The sequence below is a fragment of the Bos mutus genome, chromosome 21 (assembly GCF_027580195.1).
Source record: "Bos mutus isolate GX-2022 chromosome 21, NWIPB_WYAK_1.1, whole genome shotgun sequence".
NCBI classification, from domain to species: domain Eukaryota; kingdom Metazoa; phylum Chordata; class Mammalia; order Artiodactyla; family Bovidae; genus Bos; species Bos mutus.
Window position 1 is genome coordinate 18,148,823 of NC_091637.1, and position 6,387 is coordinate 18,155,209.

The window sequence follows — 6,387 nt, forward strand, 5'->3', positions numbered from 1 at the left end:
ATATTCTTACCTGGAGAATTCCATGGACAGAGGAGGCTGGCAAGCTCTAGTCTATGGGGTCACAAAGAGTCAAACATGACTGAGTGAATATACTACTCCTCCTATTACTATATATATAGGAAATATACTACTAAATATATATAGGAAAGATGGCCATTATGACCTCATTGTAGTTTCCATTTGCATTTTCCTATATATATATATATATATATATATATATATATAACACTCATATATATAACTCCTGGTATATATATAACACTCCTGCTGCTGCTAAGACACTTCAGTTGTGTCCAACTCTGTACAACCCCATGGACAGCAGCCCACCAGGCTCTGCCATCCCTGGGATTCTCCAGGCAAGAACACTGGAGTGGGTTGCCATTTTCTTCTCCAATGCATGAAAGCGAAAAGTGAAAGTGAAGTCGCTCAGTCATGTCCGACTCTTAGCGACCCCATGGACTGTAGCCTACCAGGCTCCTCCATCCATGGGATTTTTCAGGCAGAAGTACTGGAGTGGGTTGCCATTGCCTTCTGCTAAGTCACTTCAGTCGTGTCCGACTCTGTGCGACCCCATAGACGGCAGCCCACCAGGCTCCCCCGTCCCTGGGATTCTCCAGGCAAGAACACTGGAGTGGGTTGCCGTTTCCTTCTCCAATGCATGAAAGTGAAAGGTGAAAGTGAAGTCGCTCAGTCGTGTCTGACTCTTAGCGACCCCATAGACTGCAGCCTACTAGGCTCCTCCATCCATGGGATTTTCCAGGCAAGAGTACTGGAGTGGGATGCCATTGCCTTCTCCACTATATATTTATCACTGTTCAATAGCCCTTGCCTGGAAGGACTTAGTATAAGCTCCACTTACTCATTAAAAGGAGCTGATACACTAAGGACTTCTGTCCCTTGCTTACAAAAGGCCTAATTATGAACTTGCAATTTTTTCAACTCTAATAATGGTATTCTGCTTTATTCTTTAAGCTTTTGGCCACACCACATGGCATACAGGATCTTCGTTCCCCAACTAGGGAGCAAGCCCATGCCCCCTGCAGTGCAAGCTCAGAGTCTTAACCACTGGACCACTAGGAAAATTCCATGAACTTGTAATCTTATGTCAGCAGGTGGCAAGAGCCACGTAAAAAATATAGTTTATTGCAAGAGACAATTGAAGAAGAAAAGTCTTTCATCCTTTAGGAATGGTAACTTTCTTCACAGGGGTAAAACTTTCAAAAAGAATATTTGGGTTTCTTCCCACTCAGAAGTATACAAATTATACATTTTTAAAAGTAGTATGAATATATATTCTAGGGGTAACAATGTGTTTGATATACCAGATGAGGAAGATACTTTTGTGGCTGTCTGAACCCAAAAGGTAGTGTTGTAACTTGATCTACGCATCAGGCTTGGAGAAAGGAGACAAGTTAACCACGTGGGCTTCCCTGACTCAGTGGTAAAGAATTCGCATGCCAACACAGGAGACACTGGTTCCATCCCTGGGTCAGGAAGGTCCCCTGGAGTAGGAAATGGCCACCCACGTCAATATTCTTGCTTAGAGAATCCCATGGACAGAGGAGCCTAGCAGATTACAGTCCATGGGGTCACAAACAGTTAGATGTGACTGAGCAACTGAGCGTGCGCTCACACACACACGCACACACAAACACACACACACACGCACTGGTCTGGAAAGGGTATGACCTGGGGCTCTTGATTTTCCTGGATGAAACTCTTTTAATACTGTATGATACTTCAGGGTAACAGCCAAACCCTCATACCAGTGGTTCTCAACCAGGGCAATTTTGCTCCCCCTACTTCCCTACTTCCCTACAGGATATCTGACTATGTTTGGAGACGTTTCTGGTAGACACACCTGGCGGGGGTGGTCAGAGAGCAACACTGCTGCTCTAATGAAAATGCTGATAAACAGTAGACAACGCAGATGACAACCCCCACAACCAAGAAATCTCTGGCCCAAAATGTCAATAGTGATGGGAGTGGGGGGAATTCTGCCTTCTGCACCTCTGGTGCGCTCTCATGAATGACATCACAACCTCCCTGTCTCTCCAAAATGTCAATAGTGATGGGAGTGGGGGGAATTCTGCCTTCTGCACCTCTGGTGCGCTCTCATGAATGACATCACAACCTCCCTGTCTCTCCAAAATGTCAATAGTGATGGGAGTGGGGGGAATTCTGCCTTCTGCACCTCTGGTGCGCTCTCATGAATGACATCACAACCTCCCTGTCTCTCCCCCATAATCCAGCAATGCTTTTGAAATAAATAAATGGAAATAAGTCTTCCTCATTAAAGGAAACACATAATATATGCTGTAAAGAAAAGTATAGAGAAAGGAAGGGAAATTGAAAAGCAAATAGAGAGAGGGTGGGGAGAGGGGAAAAGGTGGAAATAGGGGGAAGGAGTTTTAATGTAAATATGCCAAAGAATCCTAAAATCTTTGGTGTAAAAAAATCCAAGGAATATATTTTCTCATGTTAGAAACTGAAATTATTGTAACTAGGAAGCTGATGTCTGTGGAATGACGCGACACCATGACATAGACCTGGAAATAGTCAATCCTTTCCTTGGGCCCTGACTCAGATTATAAATATGTATATGTTCTTCTGGAAACATTCATCTCAACCCAATATCCAGGTTAAGGATCACCTGAAGCCTCGTGCAAGCCATCTCACCTTCAGCAAATCAGGGTCCCAGTTCTCAAGATGGTCCTGAATTCCACAGTCTTTGCACACAGTCGGACTTTCCCAAACTTCAACCTATCTTTAAGTTCAACACACTTCCCTACTAAATAATAAATTCAAATAAAACAAGGGCATTGATAATGTTTTATACTTTATTTGAGAAGAGACCCTACATAAACTATGTCAGGAGAATACAGATCTACACACGATTTCATCAATCAGTAAATGGAGTTGTTAACATAACACTGAAGATATGATACCATGAGGAAGACAGATGTATGACCAAGGAGTATTTACAACTCTCACATATGATATATTTATATTGGAGATGGATATATACATATATACATGTACATGTGCATATACATATATATGTCCATACATACACACACATATATACATATATATGTATAAAATGTTTTTAAGCAAAATCCAAGAAAAGAGTTTGCCTTCTTGTAGTAATTAACCATTTGAAGGTGAAGAATGGTTGGTTTCATCAGAGTCATGGTGTCACATCTCTGCCCCCACATTGAACTCCAACACAGATAGATTCCAGTGAAGACGCGTTTGCCTTGGGATGGAAGCATGAGGGTGAAGAATGGGGTGATGGATTCGGGGCCGAGAGTGATGGACATGCACAATGGGAGAAATGACCCTTGGTGATACCATTGAATCATCCTTTTGTATTAAACATAAATTATTAATACAATTTAAAAAAATAATTTTCTGTTTTCTTTTGAGGTTGGGGAGGAAGGAAGGGTGGGCTGGGGAAGAGAGAAATGGAGGGCACTTGCTTTTTCAATGCATCTTTTAATATTAACTGAGAACACATCTCCCTTACCCTGGAGCCATCTTACCAAATTAGAATGTGGGTTTTTTTGGGGGTGGGGGGTTGTTTCTTCTTTTTTTTTTTTTTTACATAAAACACGCCTTTACATAAGAATTTTACTCAGATCATGAGCCTCTTCTCCAAACACAAGTAACAATCATTGCTTTAACCAAACTGACTCGCTAAGACTTGCCAGGATGCAAATAAACTTAGTTTAGCTAAGGGATGTATTTGTTAGAAAGGAAAAGAATGGGAGAAATAGTACCTCAAGGAAATGGCACTACTTATTAGGAAAACCCAGTTTTACTAAAACCGTAGGCACCCATTTTTAAGTCAACAACTTCGGTATCTGAATAATGGGAAGCAAGAATGATGGGCAATTTCCAGTGGTCTGGGGAGAAAAAAAGAAACAAGAATCATGGAGGAATATTTCTAAGTCATACAACAGACCTGAGGAACAATCAATTGAGATGAAAATAAATGATGTCAAATCCAGTTGAGCACACCTCAACTCGGCTGTTGCCAAGGTCTCCACCAATGAGCGGTGGCTTGGCAATCCTGTATCCCTCATTAAACTTTTCCCAAGCCACACCATATTGTTTCTTTTCCTATACTCTGTAAGATTAGCTTGGCCTCAGAACAAGTGTGTACATGGATCATATATCCACATGCCATAGACACCGTTGTTTAGCTGGTGCCACGTTCTGAGGAACCCTTCAGATGGCTAATATATTTACACATACATTGGGAAACACACACAAACACATGGGATGAGACGAGATATAATCACTTTACATATATTTAGTACAGAAAGCTTAGGGAGGGGGTGGAAATCAGTTACATGAGCACCTAAACTTCATTTGCAAAATTCCTCTCTGAGAACGTAATTTCCAACGAGTGCACTGAAGTAGGTACCAGCTGATTTTCCAGATATTGAAAGTTTGCTGCCCAACATCAGCCTAAAGATAAAGGGACATGTAATGTCCATTAGGAAACAAATCAGTGTACATCATTTACACAGCAATAAATCCTTCATTTCTCTTGAAATAAGATATGTAAAGTAGCACTTAGTTTAATACAAGTTTTGTTCTGCTTTAGACCTAGCTGTAAAAAGCCATTCATGCAAAAAATTACCTCCAGTTTTCGCTGGATATTTAAAGGACACTTCTCCTGAAAACAAGTCCCTTTGATATAGGGAAGGGGGACAAATCCCACTCTGGACAGCCAGTGTTGCTGGGAGTGGAAAATACAAGACTTTGGTGTTTGTAGGGCATATGCCTTAGTAACTCAGTAGAAACACTGAGCTTGCCTCTAGGGAGGCAGAGAGCTAGACATGCCCTTGGAAACTTTAGGAATTTTGCAGAAAAGGTAATGAGAATCTTTGTAGTATTTTATTCTCTGGCCCATTCTCTCCTGAGTCTTCCCTGGCCATCATCTCCATTGCTTCTGTACCTCTGTCTCAGATCATTTCCTACCAGTCAATCTACAACTCCTTCCTCTCTGTTCTGAGAACAAGGAATTGGTCTTATTAAACTCTGTGGAGGCTGTTGGTCATTCATGTGCATATTCTTTCTAAACAGGATTGTCCCTTTATTTCAATTGTAAAATAAACCTCCTCTATTCTAAAGGACTCCAACAAAGGATTTTTGACCCAGCTCTCCCACCCTCTTCACATAAATAATCTACAGAAACTCTTTCCATGACCTATTTTGCATGGAAGTACTGGAATGGGATGCCCTCAAGAAAACAAGGAATGTAGGGGAAGGATGGGTTTTCCTCAGACCCATTCAAAGGTTCAAAATCAACTCCATTGACTTGGCTCCTTTGAGATCTGGTTCTGGTCTAGTTCTACTACCTCATTTATCCTTAAAAAGGACCCCTTGTGGTCTTGCAGCAATAAATATTATGGATTATGCTAAGCAACACTGAAGAGAGGAGGAGAAAGTGAAGGAGAGGGTATAATGGAGAATTGAAAGACTTGGATGGGATGGTTCAGAAGCAATTGAAGTGGAATATATCTAACCTCTGTGAAATAGAAGACAGTATTAAAGTGAAATTCTCAGTGACTCTCTTGTCTTCCCAATGGAGTGTCCACCCTGACATGTGTGGAGAATGCTGACAATTAGTTAAGAGAATGCAATGTTGCCTCTAAGAGGGCAGCTATGTATGACTGTGTTATATGACAACTGTCCCACCATAAAGCAAGATGACAAAATGTGCTTCTGCTATGCATTTTCTCAGGGTAAGCCTTCCAGTCTAACCTGACAGAAGGCTTAAGGAGCCATTTGCATTTTTACTATGATTGTTTAAGGCAAAGTTAGCTGCTGAACAGCATTCAGGATTTAAAGGTGGCTGCTGGCATTCAAAGCCATGCCCCACTGGGTGTTCAAAATGCTTAACAACAGCATCACTGGGCCCTTTTCTGTCTCCAAAGCTCATAGCTTTTGCTCAACTCTTGTGACATATTGCCTCCATGTATATATGGAGTAAAACATAGACTTGCACTTTGTGGAGAAATGGGCAGACATTTTTTTCTAAGTGATTACCAGTGAGCAATCCTCCATCTGGGAGTTTGAAAGTCATTGGTGCCTTGTGAAGATTTTTTGCAGTGGGTCACCATGCCAAAAAGTGTCCTCCACTGATGCCTAAGTGTCTTTCTTTCCACTCCTTTGAGCCAAGAGATTTGGGTGTGTTAGTCCAACACCTATTATTTGTTAGCAGATTAAGAATGTGACAGGAAAAGGCTTGGAAATAAATAAAAGATGTGAGCACCTGATCTTAAGAATAAAGTCTTCCAGCTTGAGGTCCCAAAGGATAGAATTAAAAGAAAAATCCCACCCTTCTTTGACTGGCAGGTAAATCACAATAGC